This window comes from Ornithorhynchus anatinus, chromosome 3 (genome assembly GCF_004115215.2).
Source record: "Ornithorhynchus anatinus isolate Pmale09 chromosome 3, mOrnAna1.pri.v4, whole genome shotgun sequence".
In the NCBI taxonomy this organism is placed as follows: Eukaryota; Metazoa; Chordata; class Mammalia; order Monotremata; family Ornithorhynchidae; genus Ornithorhynchus; species Ornithorhynchus anatinus.
In genome coordinates, this window is record NC_041730.1 from 95,249,078 (window position 1) to 95,270,666 (window position 21,589).

Below are 21,589 nucleotides of genomic sequence, written 5' to 3' on the forward strand. Positions count from 1 at the left end.
ACGTGGGGGAGCCGGAATTAGGACCCAGATCCTTCTCACTCTCAGGGCCATGTTCAACCAACTAAGCCAGCGAAGTGCTTATCTGTAGCATTCTTCCAATAAAAATAATAATAATAATAATGGTTTTTGATAAGTGCCCACTATGAGGCAAGCACCTTAGTAAGCTCTGGGGTAGATAATCAGGTAATAAGGTAATCAGGTTGTCCCCCGTGGGGCTCAGTCTTAATCCCCATTTTACGGATGACGTAACAGCACAGAGAGGTTAAGTGACTTGCCCAAAGTCACATAGCTGATAAGTGGTGGCCGGGATCAGAATTTTCTCAGCTTCCCTTTGCCCCTTTGAACCTAATGTGTGATATTCCATTTCCCTTCTGCTTCAGGTAGCTACACTGAATGGTTTCAGTAGGAATCCTTCCTGGAGTTTGTTTGAACTATTTTGTTTGGTCTTTACACTTATCTTATGGGAAATCCACAGAGATTGGCAGGAGGCAAGCAATCTAGGGTCCAGGGATCAACCGTATATTTAATGAATTGATCAATGGTATTTATTGAGCGCTTATTGTGTGCAGAAAACTGGGCTAAGCATTTGAGAGTACAGTATAACAGTTGGTAGACAAGCTCTCTGCCCACAGCAAGCTCGCAGTTTAGAGGAGACTATAAACCATAGGCTTCCCTACTATTGTCCTTTGCCATTTATGCACTGAGCCCACCTAAGAAAATAAACTGTGGAATCCATACCGGTCTTTATAAATCCCACGGAGTACCAAGATCAAGCGGTAGACAAAAGATTGCTTGGGGCTGCATCTCACCAGTCAATTGATTCTATCTGAACAGTGCTAGATCCGGCAAAAATTAAAAAGATATATCAGTGTTCAAGAGAACATCTGTTGCACATTTATTAGCAGGTTTATTAGCGTTATAAGCATATGTGGAAATCATATAAAGGGCTCTCTGTTTAATAAATGCCTTAACAGTTTTATTGGTGGAAATTTGAAACACCAAATATTGTATTTGGGCGGCTCTAAGCTGCTCTGGCCCAAGTAATTGCCGACCTCTGCCCTAGACCTATATATTAGGATCCTTATAAATGGTAGTCTGTTGAAAAAGGGTTTTTTTAAATAATACATTTTTTTCAGCAGACAACTATAAGCAGAAAGTTAGGGCTTTCAGAAGTATCAAGGTCTTTACCTCAGTGCATGTGGATGCAACTTTACCCAAATATCTTTTATTTTGCGTGCTAAGAAGTAGCCACTAAAAGGTTATTTCTGCTAATTGTTCCAGGTGTCCCCATCAGTCTATCCATGGTATATATTGAGCACTTACTATGTGCAGAGCACTATACTAAGCGCTCAGAAGGGTATAATATGTCAGAGCTGATAGACATGTTCCCTGCCTACAACAAGCTTACAGTCTAGCTGTTCCAAAAAAACTAATTCTATTCCCCTCTTCAAAATCCTACTTAAAGCTCACCTCCTCCAAGAGGCCTTCCCAGACTGAGCTCCCCTTTTTCCTCTGCTCCCTCTGCTCCCCCTCTACCCCCCCTTCACCTCTCCTCAGCTAAACCCTCTTTCCCCCTTTCCCTCTGCTCCTCCCCCTCTCCCTTCCCCTCCCCCCAGCACTGTGCTCTTCTGCTCAATTGTATATATAAATAAAAAACTATTTATTTTGTTAATGGAATGTACATCACCTTGATTCTATTTATTTGCGATTGTTTTAATGAGATGTCCATCCCCTTGATTCTATTTATCGCTATTCTTGTCTGTCCGTCTCCCCCATTAGACTGTAAGCCCGTCAAAGGGCAGGGACTGTCTCTATCTGTTACCGATTTGTACATTCCAAGCGCTTAGTACAGTGCTCTGCACATGGTAAGCGCTCAATAAAGACTATTGAATGAATGAATGAATGAATGAATGAATGCTTCTCAATAGCCACGCTCCTTGTCAGGGCTGCTTCTCATTTGGCAGGGCTCCAGGAGGCGGGACACCAGGGTGCCAGACCACAACCAAGGTACAGTCTCAGAGGAAGCCAGGGGCTCCCCAAACCACCCCTCATCTTCAGCCATTCCTTGCAATCTTGAAACTGCTACTAGGAAAGCCGCCCCTCCATCCCCAGGCGGTTGAAAACCAACCTGATATGATTTGGCCGGTTAGGAAAGAAGTGCCTTCAAAATTGTTTATTTCAAACCAGTTACTGCTTCACCCTGTGCCGCCCTGGCCTGGAAAGGTTGGATTGTAGATTAATGCTCCCATTTCCCTGGCCCCGCCATCTCTCCAGCCACGTCAGCACTCTTATGTATTTATTTGCCTGTTTATTTAGAACTGATTTATTTATCCACTTATATCTACTGTTTATATTTATGATTACGCGCTTTGGGGAAGCTATGTGGCTTAGTGGAAAGAGCACAGGCGGAGGAGACAGCGGACTTGGGATCTAATGCCACCTCTATTACTTGCCTGTTGTGTGACATTGGGCAAGTCTCTTAACTTCTTTGGGCTTCATTTTCTTTATCTGTAAAATGGAGATTCATTCATTCAATCAATCGTATTTAATAATAATTATGGTATTTGTTAAGTGCTTACTATGAGCAGAGCACTGTTCTAAGCGCTGGGGTAGATACAGGATAATCAGATTGTCCCACACGGGGCTCACATTTTTTAATCCCCATTTTTACAGATGAGGTAACTGAGGCACAGAGAAGTTAAGTGACTTGCCCAAGGTCACACAGCAGACAAGTGGCGGAGCCGGGATTAGGACCCATGACCTCTGACTCCCAAGCCCGTGCTCTTTCCACTAAGACATGCTGCTTCATTCAGTGCTTACTTACTGTATGCAGAGCACTTTACTAAGTGAGAGAGTAAAATACATCAATAGACACATTCCCTGCTCACAACAAGCTTAGTTTCATTCATGCATTCATTCATTCAGTTGTATTTATCCAGCGCTTATTGTGTGCAGAGCACTGTACTAAGCGTTTGGGAAAGTACAATACAGTACTGAAGAGAGAAAATCCCTGCCCACAACAAACTCGCCGTCTGGAGCGGGGGAGACAGACATCAGTGCAAGTAAAAAGACATCAATACAAATAAATAAAATTACAGATATATACGTAAATGCTGTGGGACGAAGGGAGGGGGAAACAACAAAGGGGGCGAGTCAAGGTGATGCAGAAGAGAGTGGGAGATGAGGAAAAGCGGGGTTTAGTCTGGGAAGGTTTCTTGGAGGAGATGTACCTTCAGTAAGGCTTTGAAGCGGGGGAGAGTAATCCTCTGGTGGATTTGAGGAGGGAGGGTGTTCCAGGACAGAGGTAGGACATAGGCCAGGGGTCAGCGGAGAGACAGACGAGACGGAGGCACATTGAGAAGGTTAGCACCAGAGAACCGGGGTGTGTGGTCTGGGTTTAGGAGAGAAGTGAGTGAGGTAGGAGGGAGTGAGGTGATGGAGCACTTTAAAGCCAATGGTGAGGAGTTTTTGTTTGATATGGAGGTGGATAGGCAACCACTGGACATTCAATTCCTGGACTCTCTCCTGCTTAGGCTGTGAGCCCTATCTGAGCCAGAGACTGTACGTGATCTGATAAGCTTGTAATTATCTTTCGGTGAGTTCAGTGCTTGGCACATAGTAAGTGCTTGCTTTACAAATACCACAATTACCACTCTTATGACTGGTAGGGGTTGTTTACATTTATATCCCTATTGGCTCCCTCACTAGAATAGAAATTTCTCCAGGTTAGAAATCATGAGTCATGCTTTGTTTGTTTCCCAAGTGCCCGGACTAATGCTCTGAACACAGCAAACACTGAGCAGTGGTCATAACATTTATTAAGATGCACTGAGTGCAGAAGGACTGGGTTCTAATCCCAGCTCTGCCACTTGTCTTCTGTGTAACTTAAGTCAAGTCACTTCACCTCTGTGCCTCAGTTACCTCCTCTGTAAAATGGGGATTAAGACTATGAACCCCATGTGGGACACAGACTGTTTCCAACCTGATTAGCTTGTATTTACCCCAGGGCTTAGTACAGTTCCTGGCACAGAGTAAGCACTTAATAAATACCATTACTAATTACAAATACCATTACCATACCTGTACTAAGTGCTTGGAAAGTACACTCCTCCCTGCCCACAAGAAAATTACATTCTAATGGGAGGAGAAAGACAAATAAGTACTTACAGAGTAATCAAAATAAATAACTGAATGTACAACTGAATAAACACATAAACGTAAATGCTGAGGATGGGTATAATAAATCAGAACAGTAGGGCTAAAGATGGTATAGGTCTTTATATGTCTTAGGAGCAACCAGTATAGTGATTTGTCCTCAAAATTTGCACAGTACAGCTCTCTGCACAGAGTTAGTGCCTAGCACCGGCTTCTGCTTAAAGTAGGGGCCCAATTCAGTGTTCTACCTAAAGTAACCATTCTGGTATAGTTCTATGCACCCAACAGATGTCCCATACAACACTAAGCAACTGGTAGGTCCTCCGTACAGTGCCCTACATATATTAAGTTTCCAGTACAGTACCAGGAGGTGTTCAATATGGTATTCAGTTCCCATCAGGCACCAAATCCCATATTGTAGGTCTCCAGTACAGTGCTCTGCACACAGTGAACATCTTGTACAGTGCTCTGTACACAGCAGAAGTAATGGTTCTTTGGTTTTAAGATGCCACTGCAACAGGGTGATAGCTTTGCAGAGAGTGGGATGAGGCATGGGGAAGTGTGGACCAGGCTGGGAGCATCTATCTATCATCATCATCCTCTTCATCTTCCTCCTCATCCACGGTATTTATTTATTATTTTACTGAGTGTGAAACACCTTTCTGAGCACATGAGAGAGTACAGCAGAAGCAACACACATGATCGGTGCCCTCCATCTAATGGAATGGGTAGAAAAACAAAAATTATGTACAAATAGTGGAAGCAGGAAGAATGAGGGTAAAACAGAGTCCTGGAGGTATGGCCCTATTGGATTTTGGGGAGCTTCACTATTCAAGTTTTTTTCTTAATTTAAGATCAAATGATCACAATTCGGGGTTCAAAGCTGTTAACTATCAATCGATCAATTGTATTTTTTGCATGTTCACTGTGTAGAACTCTGTACTAAGTGGTTGGGAGAGTACATTCTAACAGAGTTTGTAGAAACATTCACTGCCCTAAATGAGCTTATAGTCTAGTGGGGGAGACAGTCATTAGTGTGAATGAATAAAATACGGATTTGTACATAAGCACTGTGGGGCTGAGGATGAGATGAATACCAAGTGCCCAGGAGGAACAGATCCAAGGAAAAAGACAATGCAGCAGAGAGAGGGAGCTGGGGAAAAGAGGGCTTAATAGGGGAAGGCCTCTTGCAGGAGATGGGACCTTAATAAAACTTTGAATGTGAGGAGACTGTGGTCTGGCATATGAGGTGAGGGATGGAATTGATGCTCTACAAAACTTGCTTTTTATTTGTTTGCATGGACTAGTGGCAAGAGCACGGGCTTGGGAGTCAGAGATCGTGGGTTCTAATCCCCTTTCTGCCACTTGTCTGCTGTATGACCTAGGTCAAGTCACTTAACTTCTCTGTTCCTCAGTTACTTCAAATGGGGATGGAGACTGTGAGCCCAACGTGGGACAAGCTGATTAACTTGTATCTACCCCAAGGCTTAAAACAGTGCTTGGCACAAAGTTAAGTGCTTAACAAATACCATCATAGTTATTATTATTATTTGTATAAAATCGCTTTTGGGCTACACTGCAGTCTTGAAAAATGTACCAGACTGACTTGGACCATTTCAAATTCATTTGTACCCGCTGTAGCTCTGTCCTGTCTTCTGCTCAGCAACAGTACTTGTCCTTCTTCATCAGCTCCCATGCTCACTAACCCCAACTACTCATCCTGATCTTTAATTTCCTCCTGAAACCCCCTGTGCCCCCTCCCCCACTCTCTCCCCTGACCATCTTGCCAACTACTTGGTTGAAAAAATCAAAACCACCAGTAGAGAAGCAGCGTGAGCTGGTAGAAAGAACACAGGTCTGGGAATCAGAAGGACCTGGGTTCTAATCTTGGCTCTGCCACTTGTCCACTGTGTGACCTTAGGAAAGTCACTTAACTTCTCTGGGCCTCAGTTCCCTCATCTGTAAAATGGGGATTAAGACAGTGAGTCCCATGTGGGTCATGGACTGTATCCAACCTGATTAGCTTGTATCTACCACGGTGCTTAGTACAGTGCCTGCCAGTGTGGCCTAGTGGAAAGAGCACGGGCTTGGGAGTCAGAGGTCGTGGGTTCTAAATCTGGCTCCACCACGTGTCAGCTGTGTGACTTTGGGCAAGTCACTTAACTTCTCTGTGTCTAAATTACCTCATCAGTAAAATGAGGATTAAGACTGTGAGCCCCACCTGGAACAACCTGATAACCTTGTATCTCCACCTGAGCTTAGACCAGTGCTTGGCACATAGTAAGTTCTCTAGACTGTAAGCCTATTGTGGGCAGGGATTGTCTCTATTGCTGAATTGTACTTTCAAAGAGCTTAGTACAGTGTTCTACACACAGTAAGCACTCAGTAAATATGATTGAATGATTGAACATAGTAAGAACTTAACAAGTACCATAAAAAGTACCATGTGAGCCGCTCAAATCTCCCCCTTACCTCCCCAGCTTCCTCCCATCCCCACATTCACTCTCTCCATCCTTTTCTGACAGCATTTTAAAGATCTCCTACTACCAACTATGTTATATAGTATTCTTCTAAATGGTGCTCTGCACACAGCAAGTGCTCAATAAATCCACTGATTACTTTCAAAATCTTTTCCATCCACCTGGGCCTCCGATCTCATTCCTTCTCAACGTTGTATTCATTCATTCATTAAAACAATTGTGTCCATTCTTATTCCTACTTGATCACCACCTTCAACCTCATATTCACTGGCAGTTTTCTCTTCTTCCTTCAGACATGCCCTCGTCTGCCCTATGTTAAAAAAGTTCCTTCTGGCTCTATTGCATTATCCAGTTACTGCCCATCTCCCTTCTCCTTTTCCTCCTCCAACTCCTCAGTTGGTTTGTCTCCTCTCCCTCCAACTCTCTTCTTGAGCCTCTGCTTACTTCACTCAATCAATCACTCAATCAGTGGTATTTATTGAGGGTGAAGAGCGTCGTACTCAACGCTTGGGAGGAGAGTAAAGCAGAACTGGTAGACACATTCTCTGCCCACAAGAAGCTCACACTCCACCGAAAGTACTTTCTTCTTCTAGTCAAATCCAACGGCTTCCACTTTATCCCAATATTCATCAGTCTTTTGGCTTTGATACTATAGGCACTTCCTTCTCCTGGAAATGTAAACTAAGCTTGGTTTTTCTGACCCAGTTCTCTCCTGGTTCTCCTCCTACCTCTCTGGCCAATCCTTTTCAGCCTTTCACCAGCTCTTCCTCTGCTTCCTCCCCCCAGCAATGGCTGTTCTTCAAGACTCTGTTCTGGGTTTCCTTCACTCCTCTATTTTCACTTATTCTCTTGGGGAACTCATCCACTCCCGTAACTTCAACCACCCCCTCTATGCAGTTGATTCCCAAATCTACCTTGCTAACCCTTACTCTCTCCTTCTCTTCAAGCTAGTGCTTCCTCCCGCCTCCAAGATATCTTTACATGAATGTCCTGTAAGCGCTTCCAGTTCAACTTACCCAAAACTGAACACTTCCAACTCCCTACAAAATCCTCTCCTCTACCTAATTTTCCCATGACAGTTCTCAATCCTGTCATCTTCTCTCTCTCTCAAGCCCAGAACCTTGTCATTATCCTTGACTCCTTCTTCTCTTTCAGCCCCTATATTCATCAAATCCCACCGGCTCTTTTTCACAGCATTTCCACAATCCACCCCTTCCTCTCCATCTAAATGGTCACCTCGCTGGTCCAGTTACTTGCTATATCCTGGCTTGACTATTCCATCAGCCTGTCTCTGGTTGCTCCAAGACTTCACTCTGTTGCCTGGATTATTTTTCTAAAATGTCAGTCTATCCACATCTCCCCCCACCTCAAAAACCTCCAGTAGTTGCCCATTCCTCTCCACCTCAAGCCAAAAATTTAGGGCACTCACTCCCCACTATTCTCTTCTCCCACTACACCTCACCTTGCCCACTTGTTTCTTTTCAAACTAACCTTCTCATTTTGCCTCAGTCTCATCTCTTCCATAACCAATACTTCACTCTCTCCTTCCACTCTGCCTGGAACTTTCTCCCTTTCACCTCCAGCCAAATAATACTTCCTATCTTCAAAGCATTTCAGGCTTCCTCTGACTAATCGCTCATCTCCCCATCCTATATCCTCGGTAAATGCCACTTCGTCACTTCCACATCACTTAAGCACAAGGGGGTATATCTTTATTCTCTATTGCTCCCTCCTATCTGCAATTCATTTTCTTTTCTGTCCTCCAACCTACCCCAAATCGTAAATTCTTGGTGCCAGGGATCATGTCTACTGGTATCAAGCAGAAACTCCTCACTATTGGCTTCAAAGCTCTCCATCACCTTGATCTCTCCTACCTCACCTCCCTTCTCTCCTTCTACAGCCCAACCCACACACTCTATTCCTCTGCCGTTAACCTCCTCACTGTGCCTCGTTCTCACCTGTCCCGCCGTCGACCTCTGGCCCACGTTCTACCTCTGGCCTGGAATGCCCTCCGTCCTTATATCCGCCAAATTAGCACACTTCTCCCCTTCAAAGTCCTGCTGAAAGCTCACCTCCTCCAGGAGGTCTTCCCAGAAAAAGCCCCTCTTTTCCTCTTCTCCTCTTCCCCTCCCCATAGCCTTGACTCCCTCCCTCTGCTCTACCCCCCTGCCCCACAGCACTTGAATATATATGTACATATTTATTATTCTATTTATTTTATTAGTGATATGTGTATATCTATAATTCTATTTATTTATATTGATGCCTGTCTACTTGTTTTGTTTTGTTGTCTGTCTCCCCCCTTCTAGACTGTGAGTCCATTGTTGGGTAGACAGTATCTGTTTGTTGCCGAATTGTACTTTTCAAGCATTTAGTACAGTGCTCTGCGCACAGTAAGTGCTCAATAAATATGATTAAATGAATGAATGAATGAATACTGTTTCTACCCAATCTTCGCAATTACCATCTCTGCACAGTGATTCCCAAATTTGTTAATGAATTGTACATTGCCTTGATTCTATTTAGTTGCCATTGTTTTTACGAGATGTTCTTCCCCTTGACTCTATTTATCGCCATTGATCTTGTCTGTCCGTCTCCCCCGATTAGACTGTAAGCCCGTCAAACGGCAGGGACTGTCTCTATCTGTTGCCGACTTGTTCATTCCAAGTGCTTAGTACAGTGCTCTGCACATAGTAAGCGCTCAATAAATACTATTGAATGAATGAATGAATACCTCTGCAGCCCTGGTCTCTCCTTCTCTGCAGTTTTGCATATCCTTCTGCCTACAAGGCATCTCTAGTTAACACACCCTACTCAGAAGTCCTCATATTCCCTCCCAAACCCTGACCTCCTCCTGATTTTTCCATCACTGTAGATAACCCCACCATCCTTCCTGTCTCACGAACCCATAAGCTTGGCATTATTCTTGACTCATCTCTCTCATTCAACACTCACATTCAGTCTGTCACACAATCCTGTTACTTCTACCTTCCCAACAGAATCCAACCTTTCCTTTCCTTTCAAACTTCTAGCATATTGATCCTAGCACTTATCCTATTCCACCTCTACTACAGCATCAACCTCCTCCTCCTGACCTCCCTGTCTCCTGTCTCTCTCCTCTCCTGCTGTCTCTCTCCTCTCCAGTTCATAATTCACGCCCGGATCATTTTTCTGAAAATATCTATCTCCCCACTCCTCAAAAACCTCCAATGATTGCCCATCCACCTACACATCAAACAGAAACTCCTTATCATCGGCTTTACAGTACTCAATCAGCTCACCCCTCTTACCTCGCTGATCAACATATTCTCTGCACCTTGATCTAGTCTATGCCACCACCGACCCCTTGCCCATGTCCTCCCTCTGACCTGGAGCTCCCTCCCCCCTCAAACTTGACAATCCACCACTTTCCCCATCTTCAAATCCCTCCTAAAATCACATCTCCTCCAAGAGAAGGACTAATTCCTCATTTCCCCTCTCTGCCTTACCCTCTAACATTGATGATGCACTTGGCTGGGTACCCGTTATGTATTTTAAAACTCAATCCAGCCACACAGCACTTATGTATTTTCCTACCCACAAATTATTTTAATGTCTGCCTCCCCCTGTAGATTGTAAGTCAGTCAATCGTATTTATTGAGCACTTACTGTGTGTGCAGAGCACTGTACTAAGTACTTGGGAGAGTACGATATAGCAATATAAAAGACCCAGCTCCTTGAGGGCAGGGATTGCACTTACCAACAGAGTTCCCAAGTGCTTAGCACAGTGGCCTGTGCACAGTAAGCAATCGATAGCATTGACGGACTATTGACCGACCATTGACCAGTGATCAATTGATTTCCAGCATTTAGTACAGTGTCCTCCACCACGTAGGTGCTCAATAAATGCTACTGATATATCGATAGATTGGACATCGTTTAACTTCAAAATAACTTATATATTACCTTAGATTAGCTGTTTAATAAACTCTAAACCATAGACAATACATATGTATACGTAGTCATATATATTCATTCATTCATTCAATTCAATAGTATTTATTGAGCGCTTACTATGTGCAGAGCACTGTACTAAGCGCTTGGGATGAACAAGTCGGCAACAGATAGAGACAGTCCCTGCCGTTTGAAGGGCTTACAGTCTAATCGGGGGAGACGGACAGACAAAAACAATGGCGATAAATAGAGTCAAGGGGAAGAACATCTCGAAAGACAATGGCAACTAAATAGAATCAAGGCGATGTACAATTCGTTAACAAAATAAATAGGGTAACGAAAATATATACAGTTGAGCGGACGAGTACAGTGTTGTGGGGATGGGAAGGGAGAGGTGGAGGAGCAGAGGGAAAAGGGGAAAAAGAGGGTTAAGCTGCGGAGAGGTATATATCATTATGGGCATATTTATTTCTATTTATTTTATGATTTTAAGCAAACTGTGTGTGTCCAGTCAAACCATCTAAATCTACCCTAGTGCTTAGCATAGTACTCGGGACATAGAAAATGTTTAATAAATACCCAAATTAGCACCATTGTTTAAGAGCCCCCTCTTCCTGCCCTAATAGCCCAAAGTCTTGGGCTGGAGCCACTAAACTTTTTGGGTTAATGAGGCCCAAATAACAGGAAATAGACCTTGGCTTCACTGACTCCATCCTCTCCTAGTTCTCCTCTTTTCTCTCTGGATGTCCTTTCTCAGTCTCCTTCCTGGGCTCCTCCCATCCCCTAACTGTAGGGGTCCCTCAAGGTTCAATTCTTGGTCCCCTTCTATTTTCCATCTACGCTCACTCCCTTGGAGAACTCACTTGCTCTCGCGGCTTCAACTATCATCTCTATGCAGATGATACCCAAAACTACATCTCCTCCCCTCTTCTCTCTCCTCCCTCCAGGCTCGCATCTCCTTCTGCCTTCAGGACATCGCTACTTGGATGTCCTCCTGCCACTTCCAACTCACCATGTCCAAGACAGGGCTCCTTATCTTCTCTCCCGAAGCCTGTCCTCTCCCAAACTCTCCCTTCATTGTGGACGGCACAACCATCTTTCCCGTCTCACAGGCCCTCGACCTTGGTGTCATCCTTGACTCCACTCTCTCATTCACCTCACATATCCAATCTGTCACCAAATTCTGCTGGTCTCACCTTCACAGCATTGCCAAGATCCGCCCTTTCCTCTCCATCCAAACCTCTACCACGTTAGTACAATCATTCATCCTTTCCTGACTGGATTACTGCATCAGCCTCCTTCTGACCTCCCAACCGCCTGCCTCTCCCGACTTCAGTCCATTCTTCACTCCGCTGCACTGATTATCTTTCTACCGAAATGTTCTGGGCATGTCACACCGCTCCTCAAAAATATCCAGTGGTTGCCTATCAACCTCCATATCAAACAAAAACTCCTAACTATTGGCTTCAGAACTCTCCATCCCCTTGTCCCTTCTTACCTCACCTCCTTTCTCTCCTTCTACAGCCCAGGCCGCACTCCGCTCCTCTGGTGCTAACCTCACTGTGCCTCGTTCTCGCCTGTCTCACTGCCGACCCCTGGCCCACGTCCTACCGCTGACCTGGAACGCCCTCCCACCTCAAATCCGCCAATCACTCTTTCCCCCTTCAAAGCCCTACTGAAGGAACACCTCCTCCAAGAGGCCTTCCCAGACTAAGTGCCACTTTTCCTCAGCTCCCCCTCCCTTCCGCTCCCCCTCACTCCCTTTTCTCTTCCCCCCTCTCCCTGCCCTACAGCACTTGTGTATATATGCATGTATCTATAATTCAAATTATTTACATTGATGCCTGTTTACTTGTTTTGATGTCTCTCTCCCCCACCTCTAAAATGCAAGCCCGTTGTGGGCAGGCATTGTTTCTCTTTATTGCTGTATTGTACTTTCCAAGCGCTTAGTACAGTGCTCTGCATACAGTGAGCACTCAATAAATATGATTGAATGAATGCATGAATAGAACAAGTATATCAGAATGAAGTAGCTGAAAAATAATTGTATATATAAGTAAATAATTGAACATTTAAATGTATAATATATAATTAAAAATATACACAGGTACAAAAGTATTGGGCATACAAATGAACTAAGTAAGTGTTAAGAAGTTATTGAGTTGATATGACTGGGTTGTTGTGAATTAATCGGGGAAGGCTTCCTGGAGGAGGTGGGACAGTATCTTTTTTTTTAAAGAGGCCTTTTAAGATGGAGAGAGGCATAGTCTGACTGATTTGGGGGTTTGGAGAGGTCTGAACAATGGGATGGAGGTCAGAGAGTTGAGAGTGAAGTTCAGTTAGGTGAACTTGGGAAGAGCAAAGAGTGCAAGCTGGGAGGAGTGAGGAGGGCTGATATGTAAAATGGAGAAGGCTGAAGAGAGCCTAGGATGGGAAATGGCTGTCAAGTTCCATTTTTGTTTTCCACCGAACTGGGTCCACTTCCGTGAAATCAGAAGTAGTTGTCAAGTTTCCTGGAGCCTGATTCAAGGTTCCCGCTGGGCCCCAGGAACCGTCATTGGCTGGGCTCACCCCCTTTCCCTGTTCCCAGGGAGAACCCTGCAGACCAAGCCTGCTGCCAGGCCAAGCTTCATTTCTACAAGGTGGTTTTAGGTTACGGCTAACTTGAAGATCTCCAAGACCTTCTAGAGTACATTATTTCCAACACTGCCTCCTTCCTAGTGGTCCACCTGCTTTTAATTAAAAAACAAACGAACAAGCCAAAAACCACTTTGAATATATCAAGAACTTTTATTTTTCCAAAATGCTTTCACATCAATTATCTTGGTTAACCCTCACAACATCGCCCTAAGGTATGATCCCCATTTTACAGATGAGGAAACTGAGGCCCAGAGTGCTTACACAGTGGGCCAGGAGCCGAGGTGGGATTAGAACTCAAGTTTTGCAGACTCCCAGTCCCATGCTGTTTCTTAGACCAAAGTACCTTAGAAGAAGGGGAAATGTAAATTGCTGCAAACTGATTTTTCTATTCCCACTTGGTAGTGAGTTTTGAAAAACCATGTCTCTCTCGAAGTCTGGAGGCAACTTTGTATCCAAAGGTTGGGAATCCTGAAGGGGCATCAACTTGCATAAGGTGGAGACCCACAGTCCTGAAGTTCAGCTGAAGGATTTTTCAATCCACACAGTGTGAGAGAGTTATTTGGTGATCATATTTTGGAAAGGGGGGTGGGAACTGAAGAGTCAAGAATCTGGTAACAATATACCATTTTTTCAAAGGAGAAAAAGATAATCCTAAGGGTAATGACAAGATTTACTTTGCATTTTCGAATTCAAATTTCCCCACCTTGTTTGTCCTGTAAAGTACCAGATAGAGGAGACGACATGACCTGATGGAAAGAAAATGGGTGTGGCCAGGATTTCTAATCCCAGCTCTACCCCTGGTCTGCTGCAGGACTTTAGGTAAAATCACTTAAACCCTCTGTGCCTCAGTTTCTTTACCTGTAAAGTGGGGATAGTAATATCTGCTTCTTCCTATATCACAGTGATGTTGGGAGGATAAAATGAGATCATTAATGTGAAAGTGCTTTGGAAAAATAAAAATGCTAAACATGTCTCCTTCAAGAGGCCTTCTCTGACTAAGCCCTCATTTCCTCTTCTCCCACTCCCTTCTGCATCACCCTAGCACTTGAATTTTCTTCCTTTATAGTAATAATAATAATTATGGCATTTGTTAAGCTCCTACTATGTGCCGGACACTGTACTAAGCGCTGGGGTGGATACAAGCAAATTAGATTGGACACAGTACCTGTCCCGCGTGGGGCTCACAGTCTCAATCCCCATTTTACAGATGAGGGAACTGAGGCCCAGAGAAGTGAAGTGTCTTGCCCAAGGTCACGCAACAATTTGTGGAGCTGGAATTAGAACTCTGGACCTTCTGGCTCCCAGGTCTGTGCTCTATCTACGACACCTTGCTGCTTACCATTCACAGCCTCTCTCAGCCACACAGCACTGATGTACATTTTCATAATTTTTTATTTATATTAATGTCTATCTTCCCCACAAGACTAAGATCACTGTGGGCAGGGAATGCTTCTACCAACTCTGTTGTTATACTGTTACATCATACTCTCCCAGATGATTAGTATAATGCTCTGTACACAGTAAGCACTTAGTACAATTGCTTGAATCTTAATTTTACAGATGGAGAAGTGCAGTGCAGCCCGGGGAGGTTAAGTGACTTGTCCAAGGTCACCCAGCTCATCTGAGCTGGAGCCAGAATTCCTAATCCCCAAACCTGGGCACTTTCCATGAGGTTCTGTTGCTTTCCAAACCTGCAGAATCTGGCCCAGGCATGGGATCATTCCACTGGTTTCTCTTTTTTTTTTTCATGGTGTCCCTGATGTATCCCCTCTGAGCTTCTGAGCAAGCCGGGCCCTACAATTTACAATTTCAAACCACTGTGAGGACAACAAAGGGTGTTCCCAGCCTAGTGCAGAACGGATGAGGCCTTGGGGAATCTCAAAAGGGTTGGGGTGCCTTCAAACCCAACTCAGCCCTCTGATTTCAGTCATCTGTAAAATGGGGATTAACTGTGAGCCTCACGTGGGACAACGTGATTACCCTGTATCTACCCCAGTGCTTAGAACAGTGCTCTGCACTTAGTAAGCGCTTAACAAATACCAACATTATTATTTCTGCCCCTGGGGAGCTGAGCAGAGAGGAGCTCACCCGGGAGAGTCCAGAGCCAAGCCAAGGTGTGGTGGGCATAGATAGAGGCCCCAGGGCCCCTGGTAGCAAGACTCCGAATCCAGGCAGTCTTGAAATAGTTCCTGGGGGCAGGGGTAGGCTGAAGAGAGGGGCTGGGGATGGGGGGGAATAGAGGGTGCAATTCTTGAGGATAAACGAAACCACAAGGCACCCACACTGTACTATCCCAGCTCTGCCATTTATCTGGGCTCCACAGAATCCTTAATGGAAATAAATGAGTCCAGACTTAAAGGAAGGCAGGTATTTTCACCAAACTGCCTCCCTGTCTTCTCTGTTTGTTTCTTTTCTTCCCAAGCAGGGGGTGCAGAGAGACTGTCATCCCCCAGCCTCTGGGGGACACCCTCCCCAACTGCTGTTGACCCCAACCCCTCCCCACTGCTGGAGGAAGGGGAGGGAATAGAGGCAAGGGGGAGCTCTGAGAGGACAGGGCAGTTAAGGAGGAGAAGAGAGTCAGGGCTCTGAGAACCTGCCCCCCACTCAATGGCCCTGAGAAGCCCCCTATTTGAGGAAGAAGTGCCCCCCTCCCAGTTCTTCTCCTCTCCTTTGAGACCCCTCTACCTGTAGAAAGGACTCGATTCTCATCTCATGCTTTTTCTCTCACATCTCCCTGCAGTTGGTTATTGCAATCTGCCCTCACTGCCCCCATGGCTATGAGCCTCTCTTCTGTCCAGCGGCCTCCGCGCTTTTCTCCTGCCCCATCATTCAGTTGCATTTACTGAGCTCTTACTGTGCACTGTACTATGCCCTTGGGAGAGTAAAGATGATGATGATGAAGATGGTATTTGTTAAGCACTTACTATGTTGCCAAGCACTTTTCTAAGCACTGGGATAGATACAAGGTAATCAGGTTGTTCCCCATGGGGCTCACAGTCTTAATCTCCATTTTACAAATGAGATAACTGAGGCGCAGAGACTTGTCCAAAGTCACACAGCTGACAAGTGGCACAACGGCATTAGAACCCACGACCTCTGACTTCCAAACCAGTGTTCTTTATGCTACGATGTGACAGAGGGGATAGACATATTTCCTGCCTGTAGTGAGCTTCCTCTCTTGCTTACAGGCCCCCAGGGCCAGCCCCGCACCCTGCAACCAAGCTGGTGGGCCTGGGTGGAAGGGGGGTGGTCAAGGAGGGGCCCCTCCTCCTTGGTGGGTGGGGTGGAGGTCCGAGCAAACTAGGTGGGACCGGCAGGAGCTGCAGGGACCCCCACTGGGGATGGGCTCAGGGTCCTCTCCTCTGCTCCCTGGAATCCTAATAATATTAGTAATAATGATGGCATTTGTTAAGCACTTACTGTATGCCAAGGACTTTTCTAAGTGCTGTGGTAGATACAAGGTAATCAAGTGGTCCCACTTGGGGCTCACACTCTTAGTCCTCATTTTACAGATGAGGTGAGACTTGCCCAAGGTCACACAGCGGACGAGTGTGGCGTCATGGCTAGGGCACGGGTCTGGGAGTCAGAAGGTCATGGGTTCTAAACCCGACTCCACCATCTGTCTGCTGTGTGACCTTGGGCAAGTCCCTTTACTTCTCTGGGCCTCAGTTCCCTCATATGTAAAGTGGGGATTGAGACTGTGAGCCCCACGTGGGACAGGGACTGTGTCCAACCTAATTTGCTTGTTTTCATCCCAGAGCTTAGTACAGTGCTTGGCACATAGTAAGCACTTAACAAATGCCATAATAATATTAATGTGGCGGAGGTAAGATTCGAACCCAGGCCCTCTGACCCCCAAGCCTGTGGTCTTACCACTAAGTCATGGAGCACTCTTGGGCTGGGCTGGGATGGGGAGGCGGGTGGCAGGGGGACCCCGGCCGAGGAGCCGGGTTAGGGAAGGGCCCCCAGGCTTGGAAGACCTGTGCCCCCGCTCCCCCACTCACGGGGCCCGCTTCCCTCCGTCTCCCTTCCTCCTTCTCTCCCCCAACCTCGGGAGCTTCCAGGAGGAGGAGGAGGAGGAGGAAGAGGAGGAGGAGAAGGAGGAGAAGGAGGAGGAGAAGGAGGAGGAGGAGGCTCACTTCTCCCACCCCCTATGTGTTAGGGATTACTTCCACCCCCTTTCCCCACACGCCCTCATCAGACTGACCCCTCCGACCCCTACCCACTGCAAAAGAGAAGCTGGTGGGATCCCCTAGATTCCTATTTTGCTCAGGGGTGAGAAATCTTTTACACACTCTCTCTCACCCACACGCATTTAGGTACTCACACTGAAGCACAAGTACACACGCATCCGTGCACACAACAAACATACACTTGGACCCACATTCACAAGGATACTTTCCTATACTCACACCCACACATATTCAACTCTCTCACTCACACCCACAGCCACACATCCACCCACGCACACACCCATTCACCCTCCCATACACAGACTCCCCCCCCCCCCAGTCAGATACTTTCCTACACTAACACCCCCCCCCCCCACAATATACTCTCTCAAACACCCACACCCCCAGTCACCCACCCATGCAGAAACACCGCCCCCCCCATCAGATACTTTCCTACACTAACACCCACACACAGTATACTCTCTCTCACACACTCACACCCACACCCCCATTCACCCACCCATACACAAACAACCGCCCCCCCCAACCCCAACACGCAATCAGATACTTTCCTACACTAATACCCTCACACAATATACTCTCTCACACACCCACGCCCCCCACCCCCACACAATCAGATACTTTCCTACACGAACACCCACACACAATATACTCTCTCTCTTACACCCCCACACCCACACCCCCATTCACCCACCCATACACAAGCACACCGCCCCCCACAATCAGATACTCTCTTACACTAACACCCACACACATGCACACCCCCATTCACCCACCCACACACAAACACCACCCCCCAATCAGATACTTTCCTACACTAACGCCCCCACAGAATATATTCTCTCTCCCTCACACCCACACCCCCATTAACCCACCCATACACAAACCCCCCCCCCCCATCAGTTACTTTTCTATACTAACACCCGCACACAATATACTCTCTCACACATCCCCCCCCCCCCGCAGCCCCCATCCCCACTCACTCACCCACACCCCCACACAAACGGATACTTTCTTACACTAACATCCACACACATTTTCTCTCTCACACAGTCATTCATTCATTCAAATGGTATTTATTGAGCGCTTACTGTGTGCAGAGCACCGTACGAAGCCACCCCCACCCATACCCACACACCCAGCCACACCCTTTGCCCGTAGCTGTCTGAGTGCGGGGTCCACCCTGGCGGGCGGGCGGTGCAGATGGTTTTAGGGCGCATCCCTGTCCCTGTCCCCGTCCCCGTGCCCGTGCCTATGCCGGAGGGTCCCGATGTCCCTCACCTGCTGTCCCTCGCTCCTCTGCAGCGGCAGGGGTCAGCGGCCGGGGTCCGGCCCGGCCGGGGTCCCGGAGCTGCTCTCTCCCGGTGGGCAGGGCTCTGTCCGTGGCACCGGGCCGGAGCGTCCCTGCGCCCCGCGGCACCGGACTGGCAGGGTGGACTCTTCTCCTCTTCTCCTCATCCCAACCCATCCCCATCCATCCCGACCCATCCCAACCACCGCCCCCTCCCTCCCCTCTCCTCCTTGGCCCCTCCCCTCCTTTCCCCAGCCCCCTCCCCCCTTCCCCTCCCCCTTTCTCCTGCCTACCGTCTCGGGCCGGACCTGGACCGGACCGGACGGCCTCTTCCCTCCGTCCCCTTGGTCCGGGCCCAGCCGGCCCGGCTTTGGCAGGGCTGTCCGGGGAGTGGGAGGGCGTGTCTCCCCCGTCCCCTCCCCCCGGCCCCCCGCACCGCTCCGCACCGCCCCGTCTGCGGGCCCGGCCGCCCGTCGGAGCCGGGCCGGGGCTGGACGGAGCCGGTGGGACCGGCGGCCTGGGGAGAGGGGACAGGGGGCGTGCGTATGGGTGGGTGGCTGTGTGCCCGGGGGCAGGGAGGGGAGGGGGTCGGTCAGCCTTTATGCCCAATTTCCCCCCGGGAATGGGTGCCAGCCCCCCACTGCCCGGACGGAGCCTAAGGGTCCATCCAGACCCCGGCTCGGACACTCCGAGCAAACACTCTCTCTCTCTCTCTCACACACGCGAAGGCACAAATACACACAGGCACACACAGAGGCCCCCGCAGCCCCGCGCCCTGGGCAGCCCTGCCGAGCGCCGGCCCTCGGGGCGGAGAAGGTGGGCATCTCCCGGCTGCGGGGCCCGTTGGCCAGCGGATGGCGATGGGGGCGGGAAACGCTCTGAACGACCAAGTCCGCGGGCCGCCCGAATTTAACGTGGGACGGGCCAAGGGGGGGCAAGCGGCTTTGGAGAATACCGCTTCTTCCCACCCCCAAGCACGCACCTTCCTGGGAACGCACAAACATTCGCCTACCCACCCGCCCACCCATACGCACCCATACACACACACACACACACACACCCATCCACACGCACCCATCCACTCTCCCATTCACGCACCCATACACACATACACCCATTCGCGCACGCATCCGCTCTCCCATTCACGCACCCATGTACAAACACACACACATTCACGCACCCATCCGCTCTCCCATTGACGCACCCGTGCACACACACACACACACACATCCCCCCAAATTCTCGCACCCATCCGCTCTCCCGGTTGAAGCACCCATACCCTCACACACTCATTCGTGCACGCATCTGCTCTCCCATTCATGCACCCATGCATACACATACACACACACACGCACCCATTCGTGCACGCATCCGCTCTCCCATTCACACACCCATACACACACGCACCCCTCCGCTCTCCCATTCGCGCACCCATGCACACACACCAGCCCACACGCACACACACAGACACACATTGGGTGCGCCCACCGACGCCTCTTTTCTCGCGTGTCGTTTCCCATAGGACCCTCGGCCCTCTGCCCGAGGCGCTGCCCCCGAAGGGGACATCGATGGTGGTGCGTCCTGGGTGTCCCGGGTGTCCTGGGTGTCCGGTGTCCGAGCCGGGGAAGGGGGGGCGAAGCTGCCCACCTCGTCCCTCCCTCCCACCCCCAGGACCTGCCGGGCAGCTCTGAGCAGGAGGGCTGGGCTGGGTCGGGCTGGGGGGCGGGTACTCCTGGTCCCGCTGGGCTCAGGAGAAGCGGAGGCCCGAAAAGTTGGTGTGTGCACGTGTGTGTGTGTGTGTCTGTGTGCGCTCGCGTGCCGGTGTGCGTTTGTGTATGTGCGCCCTTGGGCCTGGGTGAGAGTACCCGGCGTCGAGGCGGGAGCTGTGACGTGGAAATACCGTTCAATTGGGGTTTTCCACCTTAACTTCTCGGTGCCTCAGTTCCCTCCTCTTTAAAATGGGGACGAAGACTGTGAGTCCTACGTGGGGACATCCCGATCACCTTGTGTCTCCCCCGGAGTTTAGAACTGTGCTTGGCACATAGTATTATTATTATTGTTATTATTATCTGAATGGCCGAGAGTTTCCTCCCAAAGGGCTTCTTCGGGCCCTCTCGGCGGGGCTTCGCGCTCTACCCCGTCCCACGGTAACGTCCCCTCACCCCCTCCCAACCCAATCCCCTTCCATAACGCTCCCTCCCCCAGTATCGTCCCATCCCCCTCCCCCTTTCGATAACTCTCCCCTACTAGGAGCAGGGGCCGGGGAGTCAGAGGACGCGGGTTCTAATCCCGACTCCTCCATTTGTCAGCTATGTGTCTTTGGGCAAGTCACTTCACTTCTCTGAGCCTCAGTTCCCTCATCTGTAAAATGGGGATGAAGACCGTGAGCCCCAAGTGGGACCACCCGATGATCTTGTATCTCCCCCCCGGCGCTCGAAACGGCACTTGGCACAGAGGAAGCACTTAAGGAATGCCATCATCAGAATAATAATTATCCCGGTTTAGTGGAAAGAGCGCGGGCTTGGGAGTCAGAGGTTGTGGGTTCTAATCCCCGCTCCGCCACCTGCCAGCTGGGTGACTTTGGGCAGATCACTTCACTTCTCTGGGCCTCAGTGACCTCATCTGGGACAGGTGGGACAACCCGATCCACCGGTATCTCCCCCAGCGCTTAGACCAGTGCTTGGCACATGATAAATGCCATCGTTCTCACGAGAAGCAGCGTAGCTTAGTGGAAAGAGCCCGGGTTTGGGAGTCAGTGGACGTGGGTTCTAACCCCGTCTCTGCCACCTGTCAGCTTCGTGACCCTGGGCAAGTCACTTCATTTCTCTGGGCCGCGGTGACTTCACCTGGAAAATGGGGATGATGACTGTGAGCCCATGTGGGACAACCTCATTATC